The sequence below is a fragment of the Microtus pennsylvanicus genome, assembly GCF_037038515.1.
Source record: "Microtus pennsylvanicus isolate mMicPen1 chromosome Y unlocalized genomic scaffold, mMicPen1.hap1 SUPER_Y_unloc_4, whole genome shotgun sequence".
Classification (NCBI taxonomy): Eukaryota; Metazoa; Chordata; class Mammalia; order Rodentia; family Cricetidae; genus Microtus; species Microtus pennsylvanicus.
Genome location: NW_027460882.1, coordinates 187669 through 207750, shown reverse-complemented (window position 1 = coordinate 207750; position 20082 = coordinate 187669). Strand labels below are relative to the sequence as shown.

The 20082-nt window shown below is 41.2% G+C and overlaps 1 non-coding gene across 1 annotated transcript; it reads left to right on the top strand.

Annotated features, from left to right (window-relative positions):
- Positions 1 to 19803: 19803 nt before the first annotated feature.
- Positions 19804 to 19876, top strand: Trnak-cuu (transfer RNA lysine (anticodon CUU)). The gene has a single exon. It is a non-coding gene; the product is annotated as a tRNA-Lys (tRNA).
- Positions 19877 to 20082: the final 206 nt, after the last annotated feature.

Genomic DNA, 20082 nt, shown 5'->3' with positions numbered 1-20082 from the left:
TGTCTATGGCTTGGAGCTTCATAGTGATGAAAGGATTTTAAACCTGAAGATCCTGCCTAATAATGTGCCATTTCCTCAGGTGACAGACACTCATCTCTCAAACACCATAGTTGGCAGAGCAGTGAAACATACATTCATGGGAACAAATGGCTCTAAGAATGACTGGAACGGGATGGTCCTAGAAGAGGTGCCAATCATGAAGACCTGGTTTTATATTACCTACAAGAAAGATCCGGTCTTGTACATTTACCACCTCCTTCATGACTACCTGGAAGGCAACCTCCACATCATGCCAGGCTCTAAGGAAGAGTGGAGTGGCGTGGTCCCAGATGAGGTGCAGACCATAACGACCTGTTTCTACATTGTCAACGAGAATGATCCGGTCCTGTACCTTTACCACCATCATGATGATTCCATTGAAGGCAACCTCCACATCACGCCTGGATGTCCTCCAGTAGAGGTGACTTTGGAATTAGGCAGGGATTCCTTGAAGGGCAAAAGAGTGCAGTACAACAAAAAAGATGGAAACCAGGAGATAGGTAAAATTATTTGCCAAGTTTCCAACAAACCTTCTGTGTATTTCATCAAGTTTGATAATGACTTCCATATCTATGTCTATGATTTGGTGAAGATCTGTTAAAGTGAAATTCTCAAATTTTGAGGGGCAGACTTAATGCTCTCTTTGGGAATGTGTTTTTTCAGAGATATCTCAGGTCTTCTATGAATCCTGGTATATTTTCCAATGGATTATCCTTTCTCAAATAATAAAAATTTGTCAACATGTTGTGTTATTTGGTCAATGATGGATTGTGTTTGGTGGATGGGGCATCACAGAAATACATGCCTCAAAACAAAGCAGGATTTATGGTCTTTTCCCCTTGGAGAGTAAAGGACTGGGGATGCGTGGTGTGGTAAAGGACAAGATGGCTGTCAAGGAAGAAGTGGAGAGGGGACAAAAAGTTGTATGATCTCGGGGCGGTATGAAGCTTGAGGGAAAACCATGTCAAATGGAAAGATGTGACCTATATCAGCGTGAGGTATTGGGACTTAAGAGGATAAAGAGTAGATTAATCAGGAAGGGACACAAATGTATACTCAAAATCAGAGAAAATTAGGTTTCATTTGATGAATGGTTTAATTCGTACTGGCTGTAAGTCAAAGGATGTTTGATCTCCACTAGAGCATGTTGCTTAGTGAAAAGTGTCTCCGCTCAGTTGCTCTTCTCCAGTAAGTTGGACATCAAGCTACCTACTTAGTTTTGCCAGAATTCTGTCTGCCACCTACTTTGTCATGCCTGGATTCGGTATGCCTTGAACTCTCATATGTTTTATCCATGCCATCCAACCCTTGTCAGTTCATTTAAATAATTGCCATGCCATATCTGGAAAACAGTATTCCCTTTCATTGATCATGTTCTGTATTACTTGGTCTATAAAACTCATGAACACACTCACCCACACACAAGATAAGCATGTACATCGATGCCCACTTGTGTGTGACATGCACATATATGATGAATGCACCAACTCCATAATATCAGTAAAGTAGGGAATCCATGATGCTAGGTGGAGTCTGGCAAAGACCCCACACACCCATCAAACCACCAAATACCAGTATGGTACTGATGTCTGACTCCCATCCTGTAAGGAACCTGCCATCCTGTAACTGCGCTATTGTTGGTTCCTTCATCTTCACAAACTTGGTTAAAATGTTAGAGTTGTCAAACTGGGAGTTAGGGTCCAGCATGTAGATCAGCTGTCCCAGGTCAGGTGATTTGGCTACAATTTGGGTGAGAAATTGTACCAGGGAATTCTGGTACACCCTCTCCTCTTCTTCTCCCTGTCCTCATCATCACTCTTGTGGGTGGGCCTGGAGCACAAAGAAGGTAAAATGGAATAATCCTCCTCCTTAGTGGAAAACCTTGTCAATCCTTAATTTGACCTGACTCTCTGAGGGAATGCAGCACATTTTTTCTTACTAGGTCTCCTCATTCATTGGTTCACTCATTTTTCCAAGGAATGATTGAATTCATCCATTCTTCCTTGTCTCTCTCTCTTCCTTCTTCCCTTCTTCAATTTCTCCCTTGATTGTAGAAATTTGAGCAGCAAGGCTGCATCCCCATGGGGCCGCTTGTAAGGTTATGCTCCGAAATAACAACACAAAACTATTCATTTCAACACTGCCTGCCCCATTATTTTCAGCCTCTTAACCCATGTCTAATAATGTATGTTGCAGCACGAGGTGCGCTTCGAAGGAAAGATTTAGCATGTCTGATCTGGTGGCTGGCTGTATCGCCATCTGCCTCAGAGTGCAGAGCTACCATTTCTGCCCATGGGAGAGGTGCATGGCATCTCTAAGCTCAATTCCTATTCCTCCCAGCATTCTCTTATGTTTATTCCACCCACCTATGTTCTAACCTTTCAGGCCAAACAGTTTCTATATTTAATTAACCAATGACCTATACTCCATCATTACTCCTATTTCTGTTTAAACAAGAACGGAATCTTTAACTTTAACAAAGCAAAATTACATATAACAAAACAGTTATCAAGCAAGAATTACAGTTACAATATTTATATCTATTTTATCTTTTATCATAACAATGGAAAACTATAACTATCTATCTATTCTTCAACTCCATCAGAGACTCCAGAATAATACAGTATTACCTAAGCAAAGAAAAAGTAAGCCATTTTCAAACTCTAGAAATGACAGAGACATCTCGCTGCCTGGACAGTCACCCAAAGTTCCTCTGCACCGTTGGGGTTTCATTCCTCAGCCTACAGGCCCATAGTTTCCAGCAGACATTTCCATGAAGCAGGAAATTTCAAAGGCAGTCACTATCTGCTTGTCTTGAAGAATGTTTTGCTGACCCTTTCCTGAATCAGGAACACGAAAAGATCATCTCACCTTTAGGCAAGTTCAGTAGTCCTCTCTCTGAGTGTTTTCTGTGTACAGTTTATGCAACAATCCAGGCAAGAGCAGTTTCTTCCCCAAATGGCTATCAAACTCTATAAGGATCCTCTTTGATGCCCATCTTCTTCCTGAAGTAGATATGTGCTGCCAAGAGTAGAGTGTCTCACTGTCATGAAAAACCCTAAGGTACTAAAATATTAAATTGCCTGTCTTGTAGTCTAGGGAGATATGAATAATGCCTATCTAACTGAAATATATATATCTATGTAGCTAGAAAATCTAACTAACATGACTACAAACTTGACTATTATTAATGATTATCCATTAATAACCTATATACATTATATTTTTAAATGAACTACACAATCACAATACCTTAATTAAGATCAAAAATGCATATACATATAACAAAATTGACGTAAAATCTCTATCAGTAAAGCAAAATCTATACTAATGCAAATATTCATATCTATATCACATCCCACTTTAAATGTAAAAGAACGTTTATAAGCCATATTTGGGAACGTGGGTGCAGTTTTTTCTCTCCAAAATTCTTCCTGCTGAATGGTGGCATCATTATTGATTTATCTCAGTTGGCAGTTGAGCGAAGCAATTTTTTAAAGGTGTTCACAGCAACCTTTAAGTAGGGCGTGGTCCATCCTACCATATTAGGATAGAGGCATCCACAGACTATCACCCTCTGTGAAAACAAATTGAAACTCCTTTCCAAAGCATCATGTCCTTAGATCCAAATTTCAAAGTCAAGGCATTTTCAAAATATCTATGTTGGATTATTTCAGCAGCTTTTATAAAGAAACATCTTTTAGCAGCTATTGCTACTGCCTCAAAATTCAAATGATTCAAAAAGAGCATAATAGCATACAATATCAAAATTCGCTGTGAATTTTCCATCTTTGTGCGCTTCAATTTAACCTCTATTTTGTTTATTTTTCCTTTTTATTTTTTGCCTTTTGAGACAGGTTCTCTGTATCTTTGACCTGGAATAACTCTGTATACCTGTCTGTCCTTGAAGTCTCAGAGATCTGCCTCTCTCTGCCTTTCAGGCATTGGGATTAAAGGTGTATGCTACTACACATTGAACTCACAAAGATCTGTTTGTCTCTGCCTTCAAGGCACTGGGATTAAAGGCATGTGCTACCTCACCTTGAAGGTACAGAGGTCAATCTCCCTCTGCCTCCCATGTGTTGGGTTTACAGGTGTGTACTACCACACCCAACAACTCTCTTCCTTTTTTTAACTTTAAGAACTTCAAATTTTAGCCTGCACATATTTTTATCACACTGTAAATCATTTAAAAATTTTCTTTGTCTTTGAATCTCTCTTTACTCTATTTCTCTCTCTGTTTTTCTGACCACATGAGTCTTTCATTTACCAAGCAATCTCAGTAGGACTAAAGCCATGGCTTTGCTGGCCAGATGTAGCCCATTCCTTAGCTTTCTGCCATTCCAACCTTGTGGCTGAGGTACCGAACAGAGCCGAATTCAGTGCCACGAGTCTACAGTGTTTCAAGGTCCTGCCATCCAAGAGGCTGCAACAGACAACACTCAAGCCCTCTTTCTGTAGCTGGCCCTCCTTCCTCAAACAGTCAGAGTTTGCCCAGGCAGGATGGCCCAGAAAGCCGGCATTTTAAAACAACACAGTTTTTTTTTCCTGCTACTGCTGAAAACATACAAGCATTCAGTTGGCTTTTATCAACACCATTTAAATGTTTTGTGGCAGGACCTCTTAAGGGCTGCAGGGTTTTGCAGCTGAAGCTGTGTCAGCAAGCCTCTTTTAGATGAGAGCCCTTGCTTTCTTCTAGCAAGCAGAGCAGACCGAGAAATCGCTGCTACCAAGAAAACATGCTTTACTCTTTCCCAAGATTTCTCAGGCTTTCAGTGGATTCAGTTGTCCACAAGGCTGCAAGCCATTCTGTAGTTATTTGAGCAGCGAGGCTGTGTCCCCAGCACCACGGCCGCATGAAGGTTATGCCTGAAATAAATACACAAAAACTGTTTTCTTTTAAACACTGCTGGCCCATTAGATTCAGCATTTTAACCTATTTCTAATAATCAGTGTAGTATAACGAGGTGCACTTGCCAGGAAAAATTCAGCATGTCTGACATGGTGGCCGGCTGCATCGACATCTGCCTCAGAGAGCAGAGCTATGGCATCTGCCGGGGAGAGGGGAGCATGGCTTCTCTGAGCTCACTACCTCTTCCTCCCAGCATTCTATTTTGTTTACTCCAACTACCTATGTTCTAACCTATCAGCTGACACGGATTCTTTCCTTAATTAAGCAATGACATTCTTCAATCACTTTAACCTTTCAACAGCTTGCCCAAATTAATCTCCCTTGTGTCTTCTATTGTATAATCTTTCATTTGTAAAGAACTTGCTCTCTCAGGGGACTATTTTTTGATATCTCTGTGGATGGAGATCATATGAGGAAGATCAGATGAGCAACCATGATAACCCTTATGCCTAGAGTTATCTGGAGCAGAGGTTGATGGCTGGCATTCCTGTGCTATGCATCTGATGCCCATGAACTCTAGCCCTGTTGACAGACAGGCAGACATCAAGTTGTTCACACATACTTAACTCATTCAGGTTCACAGATACTGTAAATGGAGTTTTAATTCTTCTCCTAAACTAATAAAGAAACCAAGATTAGGAGAAGTGAGGAGCCTGAAGTAAGGCTTCAAAACGGGTCATTTTGCAAAGGAAAGGTTACCTGCCTCCATGTATGCTGTCTCCCTTTCTTAGTCAAATCCATCCTTCCAGTGTCTAGCTAACAGCTAACCGTAGGATTGAACCCAACTGCCTTTGATTTCTGAAATAAGTGCTGTCCCCTTAAGGTCTCATAACAGCACAGGAAGGTTTGTAAGACTGTCCCAGCAACAATTTAAAGCAAATAGGACACCAAAGATGCAGCAAATTTGGTTAATTGGTAATATAGATCGTTCTGATGGGACAAAATAATTTAGAATTAAAAAAAACAGATTGGTGTACTCACAATGAATTTATGTGATATGGCACACACAGGCTTCTGGTTCTGAATACTTCATGCTCGGTGGGTTTTGGAGATTGTCGTGACCCTGAACCTAGCTGGAGGTTTTGGGGCCTTGAAAGGACAAGACTTAATATTTCAGGACATCCTTGTACTTGGTGCCCACTGTTTACTGATTTCCTTACAGAGAATGAGCAGCCATCTACTCCTGCTGCCATGCCTTCCTCACATGAACAGAGAGAAGACCCAATACACACAGGTAACTTGTATCACATGTGAAGGCATAAGTCACAAACAAACTCCCACAGCAGTTTAGAATTGTGATTAATAGAATGATTAGTTCTTGAAAGGGGAAAAACATAGAGATCACAATCCCTGACAAAAGCCCTCTGCAGGATCAGAAAAGGAGCCTAGTAGCGGGAAGGGAAGCTCAAGCTAGAGATCAAGCTGAAGGTAGAAGTTGCTTTGTAAAAGAGAGAGAGACCACAACTCAATGGGCTGGTATCTCAGTGGCTATTCAGGAAACATCACAGAGAAAGTCATGCATGAGAGTCACCGATGATTTCCCTTTAAGAAATAAACCCATCAAAACTCCCAATAACATCATCAGCATTCAACAACATGTCTATGATTTCTTTGCCTTGCCTTTGATTGTGCAGTAAATGATGCTGATAGTTAATCTGTGCAATTAATGCAAATTTCCTTGTAACTGACTAGACAGAATTGACAGGTTATCTTAAAAACAGCAGGGAGTCACTCTAGATCGAACTGGTTCATCATCACCTGTGTGACAGTGACATAATTAAGATCTTTCCTTTGTCTATAAATCTCATTATGTTCAACATGATATGTTGTCATACAGATTTCTTAGGGTTTTGTCCCACTGGTGGTTTCCTTGGTATGCTTACATATTTTTTGCCAGATCCAATCAGTTTTGCCATGCACTCTCAGCTCCACGTCATTGTGTTCCCCTTATGTTCCAGTCCAGGCATTTTAGACCTCTTGTAACTGTTGTAAGAGTATCTCATGTTCCACCTAAATGATTTAGGGTTTTATTTAGGCTGGGTTTTATCTTCCATCACTGAGTTCATTGACTTTCCTTGGGCGTAATTCCTGGGACACTGAGCCTAACTCCTGGGGGATTCCTCCAGTTATTTCTCCTTTTTTAGATAGTTTACACTCTCACTATTACTGTGAGAGTGTTTCTGTAGCAAGTATTCTTCTCAAGATGAGAAGAAACATCAATATTACAATCCATTTGTTATTGTGATTTAAATACACACACACAAACACACACAAGTTAATGCACATACACTGATGATATCTCAATTTATGGGGCCATTCTGGGGATGTCAAGATCGATATCTCTGAGTGGTTCTCAGAAGGCCATAGGGTGACCCTCTCTAGGTACTTAACCAGGGAGGAGAAGTGGACCGCACTGTGACATGTCCCTAGGAACTATGTGTGCCTTGTCCCATAGTCAGACTGATGACTGACTATCTTGAAAACCACCATGGAACTTTTGTTTGGCAAATGATGGAGATCAAGTCAGGGTCAAAATCAGAAAACTAGATGGAGCTTCCAAGCTCCAGTGGAAGAGCAGATGGATGGAGAAAAAGAGCAAGGATGTCAGGAATATAAGGGCTTGGTCCACACTATGAGACACTGTGCCTGAACTAAGGGGATTTCAACTAATCCAGTGACCTGGGAATGAAAGAACATGGGATCAAACTGGAAGCTCTGAATGTGGCTGACAATTGGGGCAGACGGAGAAGCCAAAGATAATGGCACTTGCAATTGTCTGCATATCATACACTGGCTTTTTGTGATCATATTTTTTGTGGATGCATACCTTGCTAAATCTGGATGGATGAAGGGTGGGCTTGGACTTCGCACAGCTCAAAGTACCCTACCCTCTATTTGGACTGGTGTTTGAGTGAAGAGGTTTATTTGCGGAGCAAGAAGAATGTGGGAGGAGGAAGAGAAGTGGAAATTTTGATAATTATTATTATGAAGTAATGGAAAAATCAATAGAAAATAACCAATGAGGACATTGGAGCTAGGAAAAAAAAAACATTCATGTGAGTTGTTGACTCAGACCAAAAATTATTTTACAGAAAAAAAAAAAAAAACACACATAAAGGGGTTGAGTTACTTGGAAAATATGACTCAAGTAATTGGGAAGAAGATTGGGGTTTTTATTTTGGGTCTTCATGGGGCTGTATGAGCAGCATTTTAGGTCCTGTATGCTGGATATTTCTGGGGGTTAGTAGGGAAGAAACCTGGCTAGGAGGAGTTTTATGACATAAGTAGAGCCTTGATGATGTCACAAAGCTTTTGTTGGTCGTGGCAACTCTGTTCCACATGAAGCACTAGTCTTCTGTGAAGGTGGGCTTACTATCTTCACGGTGGCTGAGGAGGTCAGTTCAGCTCTTGGGCTCCACAACGGTTCAACCGAATTTCCAGAAGTTGGAATCTAGAGAGCCAAGTTATTTTCTTTTGGTAAATATGTTTAGGAAGCAACTAGGACCTCTGTAGTCAAAGAAAGGTTTCTTTCAAATCTGCTCTGGGTCCAAAATTTATGTCGTTAACAGCTCCTATATTTGATAGCTTGGGGACGGTTAATGTCAGTATTCTCCCCACTCTTTCTTTGCTAAAATTGTCCAATTCCTCAGTCCACTTAAATGGCAAAGATCCTCTTTGTCCATATGTGTTTTAAAAGATAATTATTTCTAATAGATGCTGTTGCACAGATTAATGTTTCTTTCTTTTCTTTTCTTTTTTTTTTGGATTTCCATTATTTATTTTTTTTCAGTGTTACAAGAACAATAGGGGAAGAATTATAGTGGTATATCATTTATTTTTTTTATTTAATTTATTTATTTATTAAGGATTTCTGCCTCCTCCCCGCAACCGCCTCCCATTACCCTCCCCCTTCCCTGATCAAGTCACCCTCCCTCATCTGCTCGAAGAGCAATCAGGGTTCCCTGACCTGTGGGAAGCCCAAGGACCGCCCACCTCTATCCAGGTCTCCTAAGGTGAGCATCCATACTGCCTAGGCTCCCCCAAAGCCAGTACCTGCAGTAGGATCAAAAACCCTCTGCGATTGTTCTTGAGTTCTCAGTATTCCTCATTGTACTCTATGTTCAGCCAGTCCAGATTTATCCCCTGCTTTTTCAGACCCAGGCCAGCTGGCCTTGGTGAGTTCCTGATATAACATCCCCATTGTCTCAGTGTGTGGGTGCACCCCTCGTGTCCTGAGTTCCTTGCTCGTGCTCCTTCTCCTTCTGCTCCTGTTTTGGACCTTGAGATTTTTGTCCCGTGCTCCTTTGTCTCTGTCTCCTTTCATAGCCTGATGAAGGTTAATATTCATGAGGATGCCTATGTGTTTGTCTTTGGGTTCACCTTCTTACTTAGCTTCTCTAGGAACATGCATTATAAGCCCAATGTCCTTTATTTATGGCTAGAAACCAAATATGAGTGAGTACATCCCATGTTTCTCTTTTTGGGTCTGGCTTACCTCACTCAGGATAGTGTTTTCTATTTCCATCCATTTGTATGCAAAATTCAAGAAGTCCTTGTTTTTTACTGCTGAGTAATACTCTAATATGTACATATTCCATACTTTCTTCATCCATTCTTCCGTTGAAGGGCATCTAGGTTGTTTCCAGGTTCTGGCTATTACAAACAATGCTGCCATGAACATAGTTGAGCATATACTTTTGTCTCCTTCTATGAAGCTACAGTTACTTTGATACCAAAACCACACAAAGACTCAACCAGGAAGGAGAATTACAGGCCAATCACACTCATGAACATCGACGCAAAAATCCTCAACAAAATACTGGCAAAACGAATCCAAGAACACATTAGAAAAATTATCCATTATGATCAAGTAGGCTTCATCCCAGAGATGCAGGGCTGGTTCAACATATGAAAATCTATCAATGTAATCCACCATATAAATAAACTGAAAGAAAAAAATCATATGATCATTTCATTAGATGCTGAAAAAGCATTCGACAAAGTTCAACACCCCTTCATGATAAAGGTCTTGGAGAGAATAGGGATGCAAGGATCCTACTTAAATATAATAAAAGCTATTTACAGCAAGCCAACAGCTAACATTAAATTGAACGGAGAAAAACTCAAAGCCATCCCACTAAAATCAGGAACACGACAAGGATGTCCACTCTCTCCATACCTCTTCAATATAGTGCTTGAAGTTCTAGCAATAGCAAAAAGACAACATAAGGAGATCAAGGGTATTTGTATTGGAAAGGAAGAAGTTAAGCTTTCGTTATTTGCAGAAATGTTTCTTTCTTTTGGCAGTTTGACTCACAGTACTCACTTCTCTAATGAAGATACAGAATATCTTTATGTAATCAACCTGGATCTGGATCAGGAGACACAATAGAGAGAGCCAGTGGACTGGAGTGCCATGACCTTGGGCAGGTGGTTATAGATCAGCCAACTAACCAGTAGCTTGAGTGGTAAGGAGAGGAGTGGCTGTTCTTTGAATTCTTTGCCATCTGTTCAGATATTTCTTTCTCACTTTAGGTATAGGCATAGCTTCCTCTCTCATTGATATAGTAAGTCAGGAAGTAGGTTTCTCAGTAGAGGTCAATTGCATTTTGCAGCAGGAATATGTCTCTGATACACATATACTGAGCTGTAGACAAGAGTTTGATACTTTTCCTATTAATTTCTTAAGAACATATTCCATTTTGGTATCCAAATCTATTCAGCCCTGCCTTTTTCACCTGCTCCAAAGTTATTCCTAAAAAGAGCCTTGACCTCACATGCTCACCTTCTTATCCTTGCAGGCACTTATGGTGGAGGAAACCACTTTGTGTCTGATTTAAACTGAAGAGTTCTTCCTATGTAGATATTGGCAGCTATGAAGCCCAAGCACAGAAACAGAGCCAAGAGACAGTGGAACAGGAGTGCTGTGGCCTATCTCAGAAAGTCTCCCGCCATGATGAAGATGCCTCTTAGTATGAGTTGCATGCCACATCTCCAGAAGAAGAATGGGCCATCGCTCCAGAAGCAAAAACTTAGTAAGCCTTTTGAGGCCCTGGAGAATATTATTGGCCGCAGACTTTCTCATGGCTGGAAGGAAGCCAATGAACCAGTCACCCATTGGAAAGCCATCATTCTAGATCAACTGCCAACATATCCCTCTCTCTATTTGTTGAAATATGATGGGATTGATTGTGTCTATGGCTTGGAGCTTCATAGTGATGAAAGGATTTTAAACCTGAAGATCCTGCCTAATAATATGCCATTTCCTCAGGTGACAGACACTCATCTCTCAAACACCATAGTTGGCAGAGCAGTGAAACATACATTCATGGGCACAAATGGCTCTAAGTATGAAGGAACGGGATGGTCCTAGAAGAGGTGCCAATCATGAAGACCTGGTTTTATATTACCTACAAGAAAGATCCGGTCTTGTACATTTACCACCTCCTGGATGACTACCTGGAAGGCAACCTCCACATCATGCCAGGCTCTAAGGAAGAGTGGAGTGGCGTGGTCCCAGATGAGGTGCAGACGATAACGACCTGTTTCTATATTGTCAACGAGAATGATCCGGTCCTGTACCTTTACCACCATCATGATGATTCCATTGAAGGCAACCTCCACATCACGCCTGAATGTCCTCCAGTAGAGGTGACTTTGGAATTAGGCAGGGATTCCTTGGAGGGCAAAAGAGTGCAGTACAAGAAAAAAAGATGGAACCCAAGAGATAGGTAAAATTATTTGCCAAGTTCCCAACAAACCTTCTGTGTATTTCATCAAGTTTGATAATGACTTCCATATCTATGTCTATGATTTAGTGAAGATCTGTTAAAGTGAAATTCTCAAATTTTGAGGGTCAGACTTAATTCTCTCTTTGGGAATGTGTTTTTTCAGAGATACCTCAGGTCTTCTATGAATCCTGGTATCTTTTCCAATGGATTATTCTTTCTCAAAGAATAAAAATTTGTTAACATGTTGTGTTATTTGGTCAATGATGGATTGTGTTTGGTGGATGGGGCATCACAGAAATACATGCCTCAAAACAAAGCAGGATTTATGGTCTTTTCCCCTTGGAGAGTAAAGGACTGGGGATGCGTGGTGTGGTAAAGGACAAGATGGCTGTCAAGGAAGCAGTGGGGAGGGGACAAAAAGTTGTATGATCTCGGGGCGGTATGAAGCTTGAGGGAAAACCATGTCAAATGGAAAGATGTGACCGATATCAGCGTGAGGTATATGGACTTAAGAGGATAAAGAGTAGATTAATCAGGAAGGGACACAAATGTATACTCAAAATCAGAGAAAATTAGGTTTCATTTGATGAATGGTTTAATTCGTACTGGCTGTAAGTCAAAGGATGTTTTAACTCCATAAGAGCATGTTGCTTAGTGAAAAGTGTCTCCGCTCAGTTGCTCTTCTCCAGTAAGTTGGACATCAAGCTACCTACTTAGTTTTGCCAGAATTCTGTCTGCCACCTACTTTGTCATGCCTGGATTCGGTATGCCTTGAACTCTCATAGGTCTTATCCATGCCATCCAACCCTTGTCAGTTCATTTAAATAATTGCCCTGCCATATCTGGAAAACAGTGTTCCCTTTCATTGATCATGTTCTGTAGTACTTGGGCTATAAAACTCATGAACACACTCACCCACACACAGGATAAACATGTACATATGATGCCCACTAGTGTGTGACATGCACACATAGGATGAATGCACCGAACTCCATAATATCAGTAAAGTAGGGAATCCATGATGCTAGGTGGAGTCTGGCAAAGACCCCACACACCCATCAAACCACCAAATACCAGTATGGTACTGATGTCTGACTCCCATCCTGGAAGGAACCTGCCATCCTGTAACTGGGCTATTTTTGGTTCCTTCATCTTCACAAACTTGGTTAAAATTTTAGAGTTGTCAAACTGGAAGTTAGGGTCCAGCATGTAGATCAGCTGTCCCAGGTCAGGTGATTTGGCTACAATTTGGGTGAGAAATTGTACCAGGGAATTCTGGTACACCCTCTCCTCTTCTTCTCCCTGTCCTCATCATCACTCTTGTGGGTGGGCCTGGAGCACAAAGAAGGTAAAATGGAATAAGCCTCCTCCTTAGTGGAAAACCTTGTCAATCCTTAATTTGACCTGACTCTCTGAGGGAATGCAGAACATTATTTCCTACTAGGTCTCCTCATTCATTGGTTCACTCATTTTTCCAAAGAATGATTGAATTCATCCATTCTTCCTTGTCTCTCTCTCTTCATTCTCCCCTTCTTCCATTTCCCCCTTGATTGTAGAAATTTGAGCAGCAGGGCTGCATCCCCATGGGGCCGCATTGTAAGGTTATGCTCTGAAACAACAACACAAAACTATTCATTTCAACACTGCCTGACCCATTCTTTTCAGCCTCTTAACCCATGTCTAATAATGTATGTTGCAGCATGAGGTGCGCTTAGAAGGAAAGATTTAGCATGTCTGACCTGGTGGCTGGCTGTATCGCCATCTGCCTCAGAGTGCAGAGCTACCATTTCTGCCCATGGAAGAGGTGCATGGCATCTCTAAGCTCAATTCCTATTCCTCCCAGCATTCTCTTATGTTTATTCCACCCACCTATGTTCTAACCTTTCAGGCCAAAGAGTTTCTTTATTTAATTAACCAATGACCTATACTCCATCATTACTCCTATTTCTGTTTAAACAAGAACGGAATCTTTAACTTTAACATAGCAAAATTACATATAACAAAACAGTTATCAAGCAAGAATTACAGTTACAATATTTATATCTATTTTATCTTTTATCATAACAATGGAAAACTATAACTATCTATCTCTTCTTCAACTCCATCAGAGACTCCAGAATAATACAGTATTACCTAAGCAAACAAAAAGTAAGCCATTTTCAAACTCTAGAAATGACAGAGACATCTCGCTGCCTGGACAGTCACCCAAAGTTCCTCTGTACCGTTGGTGTTTCCATCCTCAGCCTACAGGCCCATAGTTTCCAGCAGACATTTCCATGAAGCAGGAAATTTCAAAGGCAGTCACTATCTGCTTGTCTTGAAGAATGTTTTGCTGACCCTTTCCTGAATCAGGAACACGGAAAGATCATCTCACCTTTAGGCAAGTTCAGTAGTCCTCTCTCTGAGTGTTTTCTGTGTACAGTTTATGCAACAATCCAGGCAAGAGCAGTTTCTTCCCCAAATGGCTATCAAACTCCATAAGGATCCTCTTTGATGCCCATCTTCTTCCTGAAGTAGATATGTGCTGCCAAGAGTAGAGTGTCTCACTGTCATGAAAAACCCTAAGGTGCTAAAACATTAAATACCCTATTTTGTAGTCTAGAGAGATATGAATAATGCCTATCTAACTGAAATATATATATATATATATATATATATATATATATATGTAGCTAGTAAATCTAACTAACATGACTACAAACTTGTCTATTTTTAACGATTATCCATTAATAACCTATATACATTATATTTTTAAATGAACTACACAATCACAATACCTTAATGAAGATCAAAAATGCATATACATATAACAAAATTGACCTAAAATCTCTATCAGAAAAGCAAAATCTATACTAATGCAAATATTCATATCTATATCACATCCCACTTTAAATGTAAAAGAACGTTTATAAGCCATATTTGGGAACGTGGGTGCAGTTTTTTCTCTCCAAAATGCTTCCTACTGAATGGTGCCATCATTATTGTTTTATCTCAGTTGGCAGTTGAGCGAAGCAATTTTTTAAAGGTGTTCACAGCAACCTTTAAGTAGGGCGTGGTCCATCCTACCATATTAGGATAGAGGCATCCACAGACTATCACCCTCTGTGAAAACAAAATAGAAACTCCTTTCCCAAGCATCATGTCCTTAGATCCAAATTCCAAAGTCAAGGCATTTTCAAAATATCTATGTTGGATTATTTCAGCAGCTTTTATAAAGAAACATCTTTTAGCAGCTATTGCTACTGCCTCAAAATTCAAATGATTCAAAAAGAGCATAATAGCATACAATATCAAAATTCGCTGTGAATTTTCCATCTTTGTGCGCTTCAATTTAACCTCTATTTTGTTTATTTTTCCTTTTTATTTTTTGCCTTTTGAGACAGGTTCTCTGTATCTTTGACCTGGAATAACTCTGTATACCTGTCTGTCCTTGAAGTCTCAGAGATCTGCCTCTCTCTGCCTTTCAGGCATTGGGATTAAAGGTGTATGCTACTACACATTGAACTCACAAAGATCTGTTTGTCTCTGCCTTCAAGGCATTGGGATTAAAGGCATGTGCTACCTCACCCTGAAGGTACAGAGGTCAATCTCCCTCTGCCTCCCATGTGTTGGGTTTACAGGTGTGTACTACCACACCCAACAACTCTCTTCCTTTTTTTTAACTTTAAGAACTTCAAATTTTAGCCTGCACATATTTTTAACCCACTGTAAATCATTTAAAAATTTTCTTTGTCTTTGAATCTCTCTTTACTCTATTTCTCTCTCTGTTTTTCTGACCACATGAGTCTTTCATTTACCAAGCAATCTCAGTAGGACTAAAGCCGTGGCTTTGCTGGCCAGATGTAGCCCATTCCTTAGCTTTCTGCCATTCCAACCTTGTGGCTGAGGTACCGAACAGAGCTGCATTCATTGCCACATGTCTACAGTGTTTCAGGTTCCTTGCCATCAAAGAGGCTGCAACAGACAACACTCAAGCCCTCTTTCTGTAGCTGGCCCTCCTTCATCAAACAGTCAGAGTTTGCCCAGGCAGGATGGCCCAGAAATCTGGCATTTTAAAACAACACAGCTTTTTTCCCTGCTACTGCTGAAAACATACAATCATTCAGTTGGCTTTTATCAACACCATTTAAATGTTTTGTGGCAGGACCTCTTAAGGGCTGCAGGGTTTTGCAGCTGAAGCTGAGTCAGCAAGCCTCTTTTAGATGAGAGCCCTTGCTTTCTTCTAGCAAGCAGAGCAGACCGAGAAATCGCTGCTACCAAGAAAACATGCTTTACTCTTTCCCAAGCTTTCTCAGGCTTTCAGTGGATTCAATTGTCCAGAAGGCTGCAAGCCATTCTGTAGTTATTTGAGCAGCGAGGCTGTGTCCCCAGCACCACGGCCGCATAAAGGTTATGCCTGAAATAAATACACAAAAACTGTATTCTTTTAAACACTGCTGGCCCATTAGATTCAGCATTTTAACCCAATTCTAATAATCAGTGTAGTATTATGAGGTGCGCTTACCAGGAAAAATTCAGCATGTCTGACATGGTGGCTGGCTGCATCGACATCTGCCTCAGAGATCAGAGCTATGGCATCTGCCGGGGAGAGGGCAGCATGGCTTCTCTGAGCTCACTACCTCTTCCTCCCGGCATTCTATTTTGTTTACTCCACCTACCTATGTTCTAACCTATCAGCTAAAGCGGATTCTTTCTTTAATTAATCAATAAACTTCTTCTGTCACTTTATCCTTTCAACAGCTTGCCCATATAAATCTCCCATGTGTCTTCTGTTGTATAATCTTTCATTTGTAAAGAACTTGCACTCTCAGGGGAGGATTTTTCTGACATCTCTGTGGATGGAGATCATATGAGGAAGATCAGATGAGCAACCATGACAACTCTAATGCTGTAGAGTTAGGTGGACCAGAGATTGATGGCTGACATTCCTGTGCTATGCATCAGATGCCCCTGAACTCTGGCCCTGTTGACAGACAGGCAGACATCAAGTTGGTCACACATACTTAACTCATTCAGGTTCACAGATACTGTGAATGGAGTTTTAATTCTTCTCCTAAACTAATAAAACAACCAAGATTAAGAGAAGAGAAGAGCCTGAAGTAAGGCCTCAAAATGGGTCATTTTGCAAAGGAAAGGTTACCTGCCTCCATGTATGCTGTCTCCCTTTCTTAGTCAAATCCATCCTTCCAGTGTCTAGCTAACAGCTAACCATAGGATTGAACCCAACTGCCTTTGATTTCTGAAATAAGTGCTGTCCCCTTAAGGTCTCATAACAGCACAGGAAGGTTTGTAAGACTGTCCCAGCAACAATTTAAAGCAATTCTAGGACACCAAAGATGCAGCAAATTTGGTTAATTGGTAATATAGATCGTTCCGATGGGACAAAATAATTTAGTATTAAAAAAAAAAAACAGATTGGTGTACTCACGATGAATTTATGTGATATGGCACACACAGGCTTCTGGTTCTGAATACTTCATGCTCGGTGGGTTTTGGAGATTGTCGTGACCCTGAACCTAGCTGGAGGCTTTGGGGCCTTGAAAGGACAAGACTTAATATTTCAGGACATCCTTGTACTTGGTCCCCACTGTTTACTGATTTCCTTACAGAGAATGAGCAGCCATCTACTCCTGCTGCCATGCCTTCCCCACATGAACAGAGAGAAGACCCTATACACACAGGTCGCTTGTATCACATGTGAAGGCATAAGTCACAAACAAACTCCCACAGCAGTTTAGAATTGTGATTAATAGAATGATTAGTTCTTGAAAGGGGAAAAACTTAGAGATCACAATCCCTTACTGTAGTAATATGGATGGTGGCAGGGTTGCGTCCCCAAATCCCCAGCCGCCTGGCTCGGCTAGCTTATGCCCCAAATAATTACACGGACACTGTATTCTTTTAAACACTGCTCTGGCCCATTTCTAATCATCTGTGTAGCGCCCCTAGGTGTGCATACCGGGAAGATTCTAGCCTATGTCCATCCTGGGTTGGAGCTTCATAGCGTGCGTCTTCCCTGGAGCAGGTAGCATGGCGTCTCTCCTGTGTCTGCTCCGGAGAGCAGAGCTGCGGAGTCTGACCTCACTTCCTCTTCCTCCTGGCATTCTGTTCTGTCTACTCCTCCCACCTATCTTCTAACCAATGAAATGGGCCAAGGCAGTTCCTTTATTGCTTAGCCAATGAAATCAACAGATTGATATATGACACTCCCACATCACTTCCACTTTTTCTGTTTAAACAAAAAAACGAAGGCTTTAAACTTAACATAGCAAAATTACATATAACAAAACAGTTATCAAGTAAAAATTACATCAGAAACATTCATACATATAACAAAATTAACCGTAAATCTCTATCAATAAAGCAAAATCTATACTAATGCAAATTATTCATGTCTATATCATATCCCCCTTTAAATGTAAAAGAACATTTATAAACTATATTTGGGAACATGGGCGCAGTTTTTTCTCTCCAAACTGCTTCCTGCTGAATGGGGGCTCTGTTAATCAGATCATTTAGGGTGTAACCTGTGTGCCAGGTTTATCTCAGTTGGCAGTTGAGTGACGTAATTTTTTGAGGGCGTTCACAGGAACATTTCAGGAGGTCGTGGTCTATCATACCAAATCGGGATAGAAGAAATCCAAAGGGTCTGGTCCTCTGTGAAAACAAAAGAAGACTCTCTCCAAAGCATCATATCCTTAGACCCAAATTCTGATATCATACCCTCATGATATCCGTTCTGGTTCCACTGGGCAGCCCATATAATGAAATGTCTCTCTGTACTTAGCTCCTACACAGTCAAAAATTTTAAAGAAAACATAATAATACAAAGAATCCAGACTCTCTGTGAATTTTTCATCTTTACGCGACTTATTTTTACTCTATCACTTTACTTTATTCTGTCTCTTTAAAGACTTTACCTTTTTTTTTAAAAAACATTAACTTTATTCTCTATATTCTTTTTCTTCTCTCTCCCAAGCCTACGTACATTCATCCAACAGTGTGACTCGTTTAGTGGTCTGAATCTGTCCTATTGTGAATCTGCAATTTTTTACTATCCAGGAGCACTTTTGATTTGCGCCTTTAAATCACTAGGCGCTTAAGAATCTAAGCTGTGACATTCCTACGTTAACTTTTTGCTTTTTGAGCGCACATCTGTAGACCAGGCTGTCTTTGAACTCTCAGAGATCCGCCTGTCTCTGCGTCCCAGGCATTGGGATTAAAGGTGTTTGCTACTACACCTTGAACTCACAGAGATCTGTTTGTCTCTGCCTTCTAGGCACTGGGATTAAAGGCGTGTGCTACCACACCTTGAAGTCACAGAGGTCTATCTCCCTCTGCCTCCCAAGTGTTGGGATTAAAGGTGTGTACACACAACAACTCTCTTCCTTTTTTTTTTGTTTTTTGCTTTAAGAACTTCAACTTTCAGCTTGCATATATTTTAACACACTTTAAACCATTCAGAAATTTTCTCTGTCTTTGAATCTCTCTTTAACTGTATATCTCTCTTTTTCTGACCACGTGAGTCTTTAATTTGCCAAGCAATCTCAGTAGGACTAAAGGCATGGCTTTGCCAGCTAGATCCAGTCCATTCCTTAGCTTTCCAGCCTCATGGCGGATATACAGGCTGCAGCCATGTTTATAGCCACACCTCTATGGCGGTTCAAGGTCCCTGCCAGCCAGCAAGCTACAACAGACAACACTCAAATCCTCTCTCGGTAGCTGGCCCTCCTGCCTCAAACAGTCAGAGTTTGCCCTGGCAGGATGGCCCAGAAAGCCGGCATTTTTAAACAGCGCAGCTTTTTTCCTGCTACGGTTAAAAACCGAAAAACATGCGTTCAGGTTTTTGTCAACACTGTTTAAGTGTTTCGTGGCAGGACCTCTTAATGAGCTGCAGGCTTTGCAGCTGAAGCTGAGTCAGGAAGCCTCTCTTAGATGAGGCGCTTGCTTGCCTCTAGCAAGTAGAGCAGACCCAAGAAATTGCCGTAAGAAACATGCTTTACTCTATTCTTTTCTAAGCTTTCTCAGGCTTTCTGTGGACTCAGTTAGCCACACGTCTGGGCGTCATTTGTAGTAATATGGACGGCGGCAGGGTTGCGTCCCCAAATCCCCAGCCGCCTGGCCCGGCTAGCTCAGTCGGTAGAGCATGGGACTCTTAATCCCAGGGTCGTGGGTTCGAGCCCCACGTTGGGCGCCATTTGTAGTAATATGGACGGCGGCAGGGTTGCGTCCCCAAATGCCCAGCCGCCTGGCTCGGGTAGCTTATGCCCCAAATAATTACACGGACACTGTATTCTTTTAAACACTGCTCTGGCCCATTTCTAATCATCTGTGTAGTGCCCCTAGGTGCGCATACCGGGAAGATTCTAGCCTAAGTCCATCCTGGGTTGGAGCTTCATA